At 43.4% G+C, this 15,129-nt stretch overlaps 1 protein-coding gene across 2 annotated transcripts in view; it reads right to left on the reverse strand.

Annotated features, from left to right (window-relative positions):
* LOC148525287 (synaptotagmin-1-like) overlaps positions 1-15,129 on the reverse strand; it is a 111,603-nt gene that overhangs the window by 40,929 nt on the left and 55,545 nt on the right. Inside the window, exon 2 of one of the 2 annotated variants that reach the window (XM_088471077.1) lies at positions 10,187-10,280. The exons of the other annotated variant lie outside the window; for it this stretch is intronic. The gene's annotated coding sequence lies outside the window, so the exon portion shown is untranslated. The remainder of the gene's footprint in view (positions 1-10,186; positions 10,281-15,129) is intronic. 2 annotated transcript variants of the gene reach the window in all.

Below are 15,129 nucleotides of genomic sequence, written 5' to 3' on the forward strand. Positions count from 1 at the left end.
CAGAGCAAATAACTTACCGTATATACTCGAGTATAAGCCGAGTTTTTCAGCACATTTTTTGTGCTGAAAAAGCACCCCTTCGGCTTTTACTCGAGTGAAGTGGGTAGCGCTGACCGGACGGAGTTCGGTCAGCGCTACACAGCACAAACACACAGCCGCCGGAACCGGCAGCTGTGTGTTTGTTGTAATCAGCAGCCGATGAGAGTCTGTCAGACTCTCATTGGCTGCTGCTGCTCCCACTGCGGGAGCCATCTTCCGGCTCCCGCGGTGGGTAATGGGAGAGACGTCATGAGTAATGATGTCTCTCCCATGTAAAGCGGCTGGAGGAGCTGTTAGCGGCGGGACCAGGAGTGGGGGTTTCAGGTAAGTGATTTATTTTTTATTTTTATTACGTCTCTCTCTACTGGGGGTGCTACTGGGGGCACTACCAGGGGGGTTACTACAGGGGGCACTACCAGGGGGCAATTACTACAGGGGGGATTACCACTGGGTGTACTACCAGGAGGGGATTACTACTGGGGCACTAAAAGGGGGATTACCACTGGGGGAACTACCAGGGGGGATTACTACTGAGGGCACTAAAAGGGGGGAATTACTACTGGGGGCACTACCAGCTGCTGCATTTCCCACCCTAGGCTTATACTTGAGTCAATAAGTTTTCCCAGTTTTTTGTGGTAAAAGTAGGTACCTCGGCTTATATTCGGGTCGACTTATACTCAAGTATATACGGTAATAGTGTTTCTAACTTAAATTAAATATAGGGCCTTAACAATAGCTATAGCTCTACAACAAAATTTCAACAAAAAAAGTGTCTATTAAATGACCCTTCCTCATTTCCATATGGGGCACCACTTTTATTTTTATCACTTTATAGATTGCTAAAATGCACTTTATTGTTTTTTACATATTATTAAATTTTTTCATTGATATTCATCTTCATATATTGAGATACAATGTCAAATAATTCCAGGTACGAGTCACCCTTATCTCATCACATTATTAATATGATATTATTTATTTTTTATCTTCTTTCATCTTTCATTCACTTGTTTTGCACACTATCGGTCACCAACAACGCAACATAATTTTTATATTTCCACATACTCGTATGATTCACTTTACAACAGTATTTATTGCATACATAACACTTATCACAATTGACAAAGATAACTAATCAATAAAGAAATATCTTTTTTACAAAATATTACAAGCGTATTGACTTATACCATTATTAACTAATATTTACCTATGTACACAGTGTTCCAATATCATGAGTCCTAAGATACTCGTGTACATCAATATTATGAATTGATCAATTGATTATCTTACTAGAGATACATGACCAATATTAATTTTAAACATTTTATTAACCAATGCCAATAATGGATGTAAAAAGTACTCTTACAAAGACAAAATAAATATACTTCCTGACCATAGATTTCTACCACATTTTGGATATCAGATTATATGGCATTTAGATATAGAGATGACAATCTTGATAGGGATAAACCTAAACAGATTTGCATATTTTATGATGATAATCTTTTACTTATGTCTGATGCTGTAATAATTTACATACTTCACTATTAAAATTGATTTACATTCATGCATTGCCCAAGTGTAATATCACAATGCGTACTTGCGATCCTGATTCAGGAATAGGTTTCAGGTGTTCTGCATGAATGGTTCGATGCCATGATTGGATTAGTTCCCATCTGACTGCCTATGACTACTGCCTGTTGGTTCCCATAGTTTGATGTCTCTTTCCTCATGCTAGTTGTTTGGTCCTGCTGATACTGTTCAGGCACCATCTCTGGTAATCTTCTGTGAATCAGTGTATGACCTCAGACTCCACTCCTGTATTCTGTCTCCTGGTGATTCTTGATCTGGTCCTTTTCCTGACCCAGACCATTTGCCTCTGGTGATTACTGATCTGGGCCATTTCCTGACTCTAGCGGTATGTGTCTCTGGTGTTTGATGAGCCGGTCTGTGACACTAACCTTGCTTGTGCCAGTGTGCACAGTCCTGCTTCTGCCTATGTTCCTGTGGTACCTTCTCCATTCTGTCATCTGACTTTGTTCTACATATTACTCTTTCTGGAGTTTCCTTAGGCTATTGGACATTACAGAGCTTCTGTGTGTATAGCTTATAGTCTGCATTGCAGATTCATTATTTTCCTTGTGTTCTTGGTCATTGCAGTAGCATTTTGCAATTTAGTCTTGGTGCTATTGTTTGTCAGTTTTGTTGTTATGGTTATACTTGCTTTGATTAGTTTAACTTTTGGTAAGGCAGTTTAGCTCAGGTAGAAACAGTAGTTTAGGGTTATTTGTTAGTGTGCCCTTCCGTGTCTCATTTTGACATCTTGCATTTTGTTATTGTATTGCATTTAACATTTTGCATTGTTATGTTAGTCCTCAAAAATAACCTACTTTGGGAGCTGTGATCTGGTCAGTAAAGCAGCCTCATCACAGACTCCGTGAATACCTTTAATGACTTTGGCTCCACATCCTATAGTATGTAGAGCCAATATTGGTAGGAAGTTGCTCATTATTATAAATAAATATATTTTTTATTTTAAAACATCTCTGGTCATGGCATGTAAGCACAGGCATTGTACTAAGAGCAACCTATACAACGGATCAGACATATCTGTCAAATAGGGAGGCAGGAGCATGCAAATAAATGCCATGATCCCATTGGTTGTTGGTAGTTCAAAAGTCCTGTTCTTTCCCCAGATATGCTTGCCTTGATAAAGCTCTATAGCAAAATGCATGTCTGTGTTTTCACTGTGCTTCAACAAGGCCACCTTTCTCTATGTTATACTATTAGAATAGATGATACTACTTTAGAAATTTTTCTAAAAAATTAGAATGATCCTGTTAGACTAGACAACTCATTTGTGTGTGTATTGTCTGTTTAACTTTCTCCAAGAATGCAATTTCTGAGAAGCTGCAACCTCACAGCACTGTGGCCCTGATTCAAAGCCGGACACTCTGACAGAGCGCTCACTCTGAATCAGGGCCGTCCTTCTTAATTTTTAGAGTGGCCTCCTGGGGGTGACCACTCACAGCTATAGCGAGCAACCATCGGGCTTGCGACAAGACCCTTGTGGTAGGGACTCATTGCCGCAAGCCCTGGAGTGCTTTCGGCTCTATCAGAGCCAAGAGCACTCCCACTGACATGACTTGTGATGTCAGTGGGGCCGGCCCCAGGCGGTAGGTGTTCCCATGGGAATGCCTCTGTCTGGGCAGCCACGCCCCCAGCATGCCCACCAAAGGGGGTGTGCTGTCACCATCGACAGCACACCACCTTTGGTACGAGACCCAGAGCAATGGCTTGCCGGTCGCTATCCAGGTCTCGCGCATGCGCACGACAGAGCCGGCTCCATCGTGCGCATGCGCACTGGGCCAACATCGACCTGCTTGCGAGTGCTCAGCGCTCGTGTGCGGGTCTGAATCAGGCCCTGTGTCTAGTATTTTCACCAGTGTTTAAAAATCACATTTTTTTTTTACACCAGGCAACTATATTCACTGACAGGCTTTGACCCTGCAGTGGCAGTTAGACAACTATTTGCCAGCCTGGAGAATTGCATGCTTTGGGATCTACATTGTGTGTACTGATAGCTTCTGACCCTGCAGTCACACAATACATACAATGTCGCCATCTTATTAAACAAAACCTGTTACACAGTGGTGTAGCTGCTACATATGTTTATAACTTCTAAATACAGTTACATTTTTATATTACCCTAAAGGTGCGTATTCACTAACAGATAGTGGAACAACAGTACGATTACAACATTGTAATCATACAGTCATTTCTCTTCCTCTGCAGTGCCTACACTGAATGATATGTTGTTCAATGCAGGCACCCTCCCTCATCCCTGAACATGGCCAATCTGTCGTTATCGGCAGATTGACCTGCATGTTCAGGAGATGATTGATGTTGAGAAAGACCAGCTGGAGCACGCATCGCTGGCTGTATTCGACATCTTCATGCCCGATTAATGAGCGATTGAATGATAACGGTATCGTTATCATTCATTCGTTCTTTTTAATCGGCAAGTGGATACGCGGTATAACTGTCTGTATCGATCAGCGCACATACTGCAAGAATCTTTGTCCTCTGTAAATCATGTGTTAGTTACTGACAGGCTCTGACCCTGCAGTCACTGGAGCTGTAATACTGTTGCATATATGAATTGTGTTATAAAATATACACTTATGGGGAATAAGCAGTGGGGCTATAACCCGAAATTAACACTGTACCTATACTTTGATATGCTAAGCTATAGTGGCTATAAATAATGTAGATACATATAGACTTCTCCGTACTGTAAGCTATATTAAAATACCTTGCAATTCAATTACACAGCTTAATCTGTGACCATTTGAATTTATTCAGGATAAGTCATATTGATGAACTTCACTTTTGGAACATGTGATTTAATGACTACACTAGAGGGCACTCCCTTCCCTTCTCTACAGTTTACTTATACAGCACCACAATATTACACAGTGCTGTACACAAAAAAAAAAAAAGTTAATCATTCATTCCAGTCTCTGGATCCCATTGAATCTTACAGTTTAAATTCCCTACCAAACACATATCCATTTCTGTCAGAAACTGATGTTTGGACTGTGGCAGGAAGCTAGAGCACCTGGAGGAAAACCATGTAAATACAATGAGAACATTCACACTCCAGACATAGGCCCTGATTCAGACCCACTCGCAAGCGGGTCGATGGTCTGCACTGAGCATGCGCACGACGGAGGGAGCTCCATCGTGCGCATGCGCCAGACGCAACAAGCGAAGGAAAGTCCTTCGCTCGTTGTGTCTGATCAAAGGGGGCGTGCTGTCGATGTTGATTGACAGCACGCCCCCTTTGGGGGGCGTGCCGGGGGCGTGCCTCCCTGACGGGGGTGTTCCTAAGGGAACGCCTCCCGTCAGAAGCCGGCCCACTGACATCACTAGTGATGTCAGTGGGAGTGATTTTGGCTCTGATAGAGCCAAAATCACTCCGGGCCTTGTGGTTGAAAACCTCAACCGCAGGCTCCGGCTCGCAGTTTCGATGGTCGCGATGGTCACGACCATCGCGGCCATCAAACTGCACGCTCGTATAGGCTGTGGGTGGTGACCCACAGCTATACGAGCGTCCAGGAGGACGCTCCATTTTTATGGAGGGCGGCCCTCATTCAGAGCGTGCGCTCTGCTCAGAGCGTACGGCTCTGAATGAGGGCCATAGGCGCTTGATGAAAAATGACCAAAGCGCTGTTAGGCTGCAATACTAACCACATTATCCCCATGCTAGCCTTTGCACACATTTATATGAATGATAGTATTGATCAGTGAGATGACGAAGGTTGAAAAGATCTCCTCACTTGTATTTTGGGTCTTTTTATAATTAAAAATAGACCAACAGATTTTAATAAACACAGACAATTTGAATACAAGATCCCTGCCTCAATTCAAAATATATATTTAGTTTGACTTATGCTATTTTATCAAGGGCTTGTGCTTCTTGATATTTTTGTTGCTGGTTCAATAAAATGGAAAAATATTGTATATTTAATCATTTTTCTGGGTCAGACTGACACTGCCTAGATTTGCGGCCCAACAACAATTATGCTTACATGGGGATTCCAAAGTGTTTATTCTTTATGTTTCCACCAGTCTTTATTACTAGTCATATTAGATATTCTGTTATATTTTTAATCATTTTTTTCATTATTTTATTGTTTTTCAATTAACTTTATTTTAATTTTCAATTTATATAAAAAGTGCAAAATTGTTATGTCATACATGTTGGTTGCTAATTAGTATGCATTGTTCTGATGATGTTCAATAAAGATATTAAACTATATTGCCGACTTCCTGACTGCTCCCTCCCAGAGGGGGTAGTGTGGTCGGCTCAGTGGGGAGGGCATTTCACAGAAAAGTGGGCAGATCGGTGAACGTGATACTGCTGCACAATGCAGCAAATACTGGTATTGAGGTGGGGGCTGGAGCCACTATGCCGTGATTCAGCGTGAATCTTGTTTGATGCCCCATCCACCCCTTTTTTGTCATCATTTAGAGCGTTCCACAGCGGGGTTGGCAAAATCTCACCACTTAGTTCGCATATCACAAGACATGTGGGAGGACCTTCGAGTATGGCTTATTTTCCTGTGGGAATTTAATGGGGTAAGAATATGGTTTCCAGCAATGGTGGATAATTACGAGCTACAGTTATTTACTGATGCGTCAGGTAAGTTAGGTTTTGGAGCATTCTTGGAAGGCGAATGGTGCATAGAACCTTGGCCTGAATCGTGGATAAGACATGGTTTAACCACGAGAATGCTGCTATCGGAACTCTTCCAATCGTGGTCTCCATCGAGCTATGGTCCAGAAAGCTTGCAAATAGGAGTATTGTTTTTTGGAGCGACAACTTAGCAGTGGTGCATGCCATCAATAATCAGAGGTCGGAATCGTCTCTGGTGTTGCATTTGTTGAGACATTTGACCCTTTTATGTTTACGCAAGAATATCAAATTCCGAACTCGACACGTCCCAGGCGTGGAAAACAATATTGCCGACGCTTTGTCTCGTTTTCAGTGGGATAGATTTAAGGCTCTCGTCCCATGCGCTAGTAAGTATGGCTTATCTTGTCCTTTGCATGTCTGGCAGATAGTCGAGCTGGCATCGAAGGACTTGCATTGATGTCGTTGGCCCCAAGTACGCTGAGGACTTATTCAGCAGCTTGGAAAGATTGGCAGGGTTTTCTGGCATCCGAGGGAAAGGGAGGTAAGCCGATTCATGATTACATGTTGCAATTCATTTGGAATTGGCATGAGTAGGGGCATTCCAAAGCTGCCATGTCAGCTGCTCTGTCCGGCATAGCTTATTTCTCTAAGTTGCACGGCAAAGCGGATCCCACAAAATCATTTTTGTTAGCAAAAGCGATGAGGGGTTGGGCAAAGGAACGAATGGTGTCGGGTGACGATAGAAGGCCTATCGATCCCTCTCTTTTACAGAACTTATAATAGCAGTTACAGGGGTTGCGTCAGGCCACTACGAGGCCATTCTTTTTAGTTTAGCTTTTTCGTTAGCCTATTGGGGAGTTAGTGGTGATGAATAAGACCTCTATATCGTCAGGTCTGCTTTTTAGCAATGTTGTGGTTGAAAAGGACCTTATTTTAAGCTGCATTCACAAATCTAAGACTGATCAGTTTGCTAAGGGGAAATGGGTTTCTATTCCAACACATGAGGATCCCACCCTAAATCCAGTTAGTTGGGCTGAACGCTTTGGCAGCATGCCCCCCTCTGGTGGCGTGCAATGGCTACTCCACGCTGACCGCACCCCGCTGTCTAAATTTAAATTTCCAAAGGTTTTTCAAAATTGTTTGATTGCGTTAGACTTGCCTTTAGATCAGTTTGGAACGCACTCGTTTAGAATTGGGGCAGCGACATGCGCAGCAGCTGCAGGTGCTTCCGTCGATTCTTTGAAACAATTGGGTCGAAAGAAATCTGCTGCATATAAAACTTATTTGTGGGGTGATAAGCTGCATGATTAACCATGCTCCCAGCAAGTTTGTTGGGAAACCCAGAGGCCTTATGCCTACTACCGCTATGGAGCTTGGGGGGTTTTTCAGTTTTATCCTCACAGAGGTTTTCTGTTTTTCCCCTCAAGATGGGTCACCCAACTAGTTATTCCTTTCCTTGGCTAGGTTGTTTAATATTGCTTACTGATCTGACGGGATTAACCCTTCTTGCAGGTACTCCCGGAATGACTAATTGTCGGGTGTGGTTCATAGGTCACTCATACATTTACTGGGCTAGCAAGAATCCTTTAGCATTTCAGGCCAGTAACTCATTGGGTGTCGGCAAGGTGCAGTGGTTAGGATTTAGGGCTATGCGATGGTCCGGCCTTTTAAGTGAGTTATGGTCGGCGGAAGCTAGATTTGGGACCCCGGATTGGGTGGTGGTTCATTTGGGAGGTAATCATCTGGGTACTTGTAAGGGCATCGAGCTCATTCATGCAATTAGGAATGATTGGCAGACAATCATAGAGAGGTGGCCAAGTGTGGTTTTGGTGTGGTCAGAAATAGTGCCAAGACGGTTTTGAAGAGGGTCTCATGGAGGCGTAGTTTTAGATTGGGTGAGAAGATAGGTCAGTGCAGCAGTATCCAGGTTTGTTACCAAGACTGGGGGGGCATGTGATTAAGCATCCACGTTTACATTTTGAAGAGGAGAGTATTTATAGGACAGATGGAGAGCACCTCACAGGTATAGGTATGGAATGGTTCCTTAAGGACCTTTTCAGTTTCCTTGAGGCTTGAGCAAATTTCTATAGATGGGTGGCGGGGCTCGGCTGATTTTGGCTGAGCTTTGGCGGAAAGCAGTGCTCCTGGGCAGCCTATTATGGCGTTAAGAGTGCCTGAATGGCATTTTCCTCTTGATAGCGGCAAGTTAGTCATTCTCCTAAAGGGGGTACTAGGCCATCATCTTAAGGAGTGGCCAAGGCTGTGCCAATTAGATGGGAGTGGTTCCATTTCAGGCCAGTTTACGCAAGGGCGGGAATCCGCCCTCTTTACTTATTTTAATTATTTTAGTCAGATTTTCTAGCAGGCTGTGGCCCAGGAGCACCGCTTTTGCTGCCACCGAGCTTTCAATTACAATTCTAATTCAATTTAATAAATTTGCAGCTGTAACCTCTTCAAATCCATATATGTCTCTAAGTGTTTATTACTAGCTATTTGTTAAGAGTAGAGCTAAACCTATTCTAAAATAATGGGTGACTTAAAGAGAGCAAAAAATAAAAATAAACTGGCTTTGGGATAATTAATTCAGCTCTGGTAACTGCATCAGGAAATGTAGTTAGTGCAGGCCATTACTATACAAAAGAATGTTGACAAAGGTGTGCAATTATTAAATGGCAAAATAGTACATTTTGGTATCCAACACCTCAACAATAATATGTGTAGAACACATTATTATACTCTGTCCCTGAGGATAACATTTCTGCTGATCTAAATTTTTCTTTACAAAGGAATTGTGAGTTAGTCATGGGAACACACTATATCTGTTTGCTTTTAAGATATTGACATTAAGCAACTGTTTACTTCTAAAATGTGTACATGAACAGTCTAATCCTTATAAGATCCTCTTGTTGAGGCATAAGAGTCCCATACTACATAGTGGTGAGGTGACAGATTATTTTACAAAGTACTGTTTCATAAGGTTCTGTACAGGGACACAGTTTCCCAACTATATACAGTTCTCCTCATACATAGTATACAAAGGACCTTATTTACTAACCTGATGTTTGTTAAAATTACTAATGATTGGCAGTTTTGACTGATGTATTTAAAGCAGCAACAGACATAAATGCTAAACTAGACTGGTTTAGCGTTAATTTCTTTTACTGCTTTATGTCCATCAGTCAAAGCCACTGATATTGACAAACTAGCCCCATGTTTTGATATTTTGTTCTGTTGTAGTAGAACTTCTGTACATGTTATGTAGATAAATTCACATACAGCAGATGAAGAAAATACTAAGGCCCTGATTCAGACCTAACGCAGGTCTGAAGGGTGTTTTTTAATTTTTTTTGTCAGGCCTTCAGGCCGCTCGTTAAGCTGTGGGTGACCACCCACAGCTTTTGCAAGTGGCCAGGTGATAGTCGCAATGGTCACGACCATCGCGACCATCGGGCTTGTGAAGAGACCCTTGTGGTAGGGTCTCGTCTGCCGCAAGCCCCAGTGAGCTTCGTGATGTCAGTGGGGCCTCCCCTAAACGGCAGGCGTTCCTTCGGGAACACCTCCGTTTGGCCAGCCACCTCCCCATCCCGCCTACCAAACGGGGCGAGCTGTCGCTCAACAATGACAGCTGCCCCTTTTCTATGCGAGTGGTTTCTCGCTTGCACACGCGCAGTGCGCACGGCCATCAACCCACTTGCGAGCGGGTCTGAATCAAGCCCTCAGTACGGAGTTCATATCACATTATAACAGTTATGTTCCATAAACACTGCACACAGAATTTGAAAAGTCTATCAATAATTTTGTGACAGAGATGTAGCATTTATATTGGTTGCCTGATATTAGCAGGACAATAGAGAACATAAGCAATAAGTTTTCTAAGCTACAGTAAGATACACTGGCACACAAAGCACCCAAACTAGTCTTGGTGAACAATAGCTTCTGACTTGCCTGTTCTACAAGGCTGGAATACCGTTCAGGCCGATTGCCAAAGGGAAGGGTAGCAACTTCCTTGTCCATACTGTTTGGAGTGTCTTGTTATCTTCTGTTAAAAAAAAAAATCAGTAAACAAAACTTATTTCATGAAGACAGCACAGTATTGTCAAATTGGGCAAATATAAATGTCCAATATTGTGTTCTTTTTAACATCTATCTGTGCAATCTGTTGGCATGTGCATCACTGATTTACCAGCTTGCAACACTATCAACACCTCAGGGGCATTTAGAACACTGGGGTGTGGATTGAAAAATCTACAGTATTTAGTTCTAAAGGCCCCTGAGGTGTTGATAGTGTGGCAGTCAATAAGTCAACACCAAATGGTCAACAGGCAATAGGCAGACAGAAAGAAAAGGTTCACAGCTTCAAATGGTTGACACAAATGGTCAGCACAAAAAAAGTCGACACTTTTATTTTAACCCTAATCCTCACCCTTCCCTAACCCTAATCCTCACCCTTCCCTTACCCTAATCCTCATCATAGTGCCTAACCCTAACTCTCCACCTGGTGCCTAACCCTAACCCACTCCCTAGTGCTTAATACCAACTCTAAATCCTAACCCTCATCCTAACCCGAACTCTATGAAAAATTATGAAAAACCATGTGTCAACCATTTGTGTCAACCTTATGACCATGTCGACCATTTGACCCTGTCAACCTTAGTCCATGTTGACCTTTTAACTGCCGACCATTTGACCCTGTTGACTTTTTGACCCTGTCTAACTGTTGCCAGTCGACCATTCAGTGAGGACCTATTGACTGTCTATCTAGACACTGTAGAGCTTCTATCCCTGTACCAGAACACTCAGTAAGTCAACTGAGGATATTCCTTTTAAGGCCATAAACAGACAGACACAAAATAAATAAAGTTGATCAGAAACATAATTGTATAGATAATTATTCAATCTTATAATAATATACGTGCAACAACCAATACCATGAAACTACTCTGTAGCCTACTCTGGTGATGGTACTCATCCATGTGCTGAGGGCCTGATTCAGACCCGCTCGCGTGCGCTGAACGCTTGCAAGTGGGTCGATGTTGCCCAAGTGCGCATGTGCATGAGGGAGCCGGCTCCGTAGTGCGCATGCGCAAGACCCGAATAACGATGGCCAAGCCGTCGTTATGGGTCTCGCACCAAAGGGGGTATGCTGTCGATGGTGATTGACAGCACGCCCCCTTTGGTGGGCGTGCTGGGGGCGTGGCTGCCCAGATGGAGGCGTTCCCATGGGAACGCCTCCCATCTGGGGCCGGCCCCACTGACATCACTAGTGATGTCAGTGGGAGTGCTTTTGGCTCTGATAGAGCCAAAAGCACTCCAGGGCTTGCGGCAGCGAGACCCTTCCGCAGTCTTGACCATAGCGACCATCATTTTGACCGCTCGCTATAGCTGTGGGTGGTCACCCACAGCTATGCGAGCGGCCAGGAGGCCACTCTAAAAAGGAGAAGTGACGGTCCTGATTCAGAGCGAGCGCTCTGTCAGAGCGTCCACCTCTGAATCAGGGCCTGAGTCCACTTTTCGGTGTTTGCACTCATCACATTCCAACATCAATATCACTGATTTTTTTATACAGTACCCATACAAATTAAGATCACCAGAAAATAACTACAAAGTGGGCACATCATGTGACAGAGGAGACTCTCCTCTTTCAAAGCAGGTTATCCATATGTGTGTGTGTTCCAGTATGGGGGACATAGGGCACAATGTGTCTTTCCCCATCTATTGTAAAAAAAAAAAAAATCTGTACCCCTGGACAACATTGTCTAGTGATCACATCTTGCTTTCAAATATGGGTGCTAACACTGTGGTAGCTGTAATTACAGAGATGATAGGGTATGTTTTGCTCTACCCCCATATATGGTAAATGTTTCTGATCACAAGACAATGGGCCTGATTCAGCAGCAATCTCAACTGCGATTATGCATGCAATCGGCTGATTGTTGCTTTCTGCACATGCGTGGTCACTAAACTTTGATCGCAGTGACTACGCAGACACATCGCAGAGTGATTGACAGGAAGTACAGTTTGGTGGTGGTGACCTGGGGGTGTTCGGCAAAACGCAGGTGTGCCAATGCATTTGAATGCCATTACAGGGGTGTGCATAAATTAGCCATTCTGATGCCATACGCAGCTTGTGTACTCACTGCATGCGACGAGGTTAGCAATTCCTGAGTAAGGTCAGATCTTGTGCAAGTGTGCGTGAGGCTGTGATTGTACTTGATGTTACCGATGGTTTCACAGTCTTGCTAAGTATTACGGATGTGTGTAAGGTAAGGTGGGCGTCCTTATGTTAGGCTGTGTATGGCATAGCGATCGCAGACATTAGCTTATCTTCACAGTGAGACTGTGGGCCTGATTCAGAGCCGCTCGTAAGCGGACGCTCGTTCACTCCGAGCGATGTGCATGTGTATGGGTTGTAATGCGCATGCACCAACCAGTCAGAGCGGTCGGAAATCGTGTGCTCGCAAAATAGCGAGTGCCTGCTAATTTAAGTGACAGGATGAGGCGTTTGTGGGTGGTAACAGGGGAAGGTGCTTGAAAACGGGGAGTGGAAATCCGAACGCAGGCGTGCCAAACGGTCAAAACGGGCGTTTTAAGGGTGTGCATAATTAACAAAGCAGCGTCATCGACCACGTCACTTGGTTGTCTTTTAGCCTGAACTGCTCGCATGATTGCGGTAGGAAAATTCTACCACAAGAATAGCGAGCAGTTCATACACCTTTCGATGTACTCGATTAATCTAATAAATAGCGGAGATGACATATGATGCGAGCGGCCAGGGGGCGTTTTTACAAAATAGCGAGCGCATCTTTTCATTCGCTCGTTCAGACATAGAGGCGTCAAAAGACCGCAAAGAGCGAGCGCTCTATTTAAATATCCCGCCCCTTTTTCAGGACGACCATCCGCAAATAGCGTCCGGCTCTGAATCAGGCCCAGTGTGTGTAATCGCTATTACAATCACAGTTGTCATCCGTACTGAATCAGGCCCAATAAGTACTAAAGGACCCAAATATTTGAAAGAGGGAACTCCCCTCTTTCAATAATAGATGTCTCTTAATTATTTGCAGCCCCCACAAATTTTTTACATTTTTATTTTAACAACAGTGCTATAGGTGTGCATGAGCATGCCAGCGTCAATTCCATATTGAGCTGCAGATCCTGTAGGGAGTCCCCACCGGTCATCTGGACCAGTGGGGACAAGGTAATTTATTGTTGTGGGAAGGACATATCACCTGCAGCTGCGGAGGACAAGTGAGCATGCAAGGCGCGCCCAACTTGTCCTCCACAGCGAAGGGGTTAAAATGTGCAGTGAGATATTAAGTTTGGAAAGAGATGTGTTCTATCTGATTTGTAAATTTAAGTGTAAAAATATGCCCAGTATTTGTTCGATACTGTACATAAAAAACAGCCATTATTTTCCATGCATGTAAAAAAATAAATGCATTTGCATCCCTTGCATTACTCCTTGTTTACGCCTTTATTTAATGCTCTTCCATATTTTATTAGCTCACATCTACACCTAATTCTTACATTTTGTCTATTTGCTCTCTTTTTAGATGTAGTTGAATTTTATATGATTGGTAACTGTCTGGTGCTGTAGAGCTTTGTGACACCTTATAAATTTACAATAATGCGGACTTGTCCACCAGGGACTGGGTAGCGTATTGAGAACTTGAATGAAAATTACTCAGTATTGGGATCATAGCAACAATAGACAGGGCTCCATACTGAGCCCATTAGGCACTTTGTGCATTACACATCAGCATTGCACACTAGCCTCTAGGAAAGGGGCCATTTATTATATACCAGCCACCATAAAATAGATCTGCATTACACAGTGACTCTGACCAGAGTATCAGTGCTGGTATAATGTGTGGGGGTAATGGTAAGAACTGCAAATGGAGCCAATGAGCAGGTGTGGGAGGGTATATTATTTAAATTTGCCTTTGGTGCTAAAACCACCTGCTTGCCACTGTGGAAGGTGGCTTCAAGCAAAGGTGTACAAAGCTCCTCACAGGACTTTATTAGGCAATAAGTTTTACTGGTATACCTTGCATACTTAAGATAACTCATGATATGACTTTGCTACTGACAAACATTAAGTTTGTGAGAAAGTAGAGTTGCACCCAGGGCCATAACTAGGGTTGCGTGCCCTAGGGGGCGCTGTTTGGGCCTGTCAATTTTCTGTATAGTATCATCCTCACTTGTAGCTTCCTCTTCTTTTATCCCCAGCATCTCCTGGCCTCCCCTATCTCTTCTCTGGCCCGTCCCCATGAGGCCATGGCCCTTTTTTGGGTGCACTATCTTATGTCCCTATTTGAAAAATAAGGGGTGTGGGGGGGAGCACCAATGCTCTTTCTGGCACAGGGCACCAAAAAGTTTAGTTACGGCTCTGGTTAAATCTCTAAGTATAGAACCTATAGTCAATTTGATAAACACAGATAATAAATAGAATTCACTTTGCTAACTGAATAATTGACTTCACTATATTTCACTGAAAGTCCTTATCCCTACCTGTGCGGTAAACAGTTTGATTTTGTACAAGCTTCACTTTAACATTTGCAGTATAAGATGGAACTAACTAACTGCTATCACAGTACATTCTATGAGCAAAATTTACTAAGCGGTGGGTTCTAAACCCCGGGGGTTTGGTATCGGTTTTGCAGTGGTTTCTAAATGACAGCCCTGTTCTATTCTATTCTAAAATGTGTTTTGACAGTGGTTTTGTGGTGGTTTTGGCCTTAGTAAATCTGCAGATAGCAAAACTGCTGCAAAACCACTACCAAACCGCTGGGGTTTAGAACCCGCCACTTAGTAAATATTGCGCTATACCTCAATACTGTAACTGTGTTTTACTATCTCTGATGTGCATCATGAAGGTACACATTTCCTTT

This window comes from Taudactylus pleione, unplaced genomic scaffold, assembly GCF_031769625.1.
Source record: "Taudactylus pleione unplaced genomic scaffold, aTauple2 ptg000109l, whole genome shotgun sequence".
NCBI lineage: Eukaryota > Metazoa > Chordata > Amphibia > Anura > Myobatrachidae > Taudactylus > Taudactylus pleione.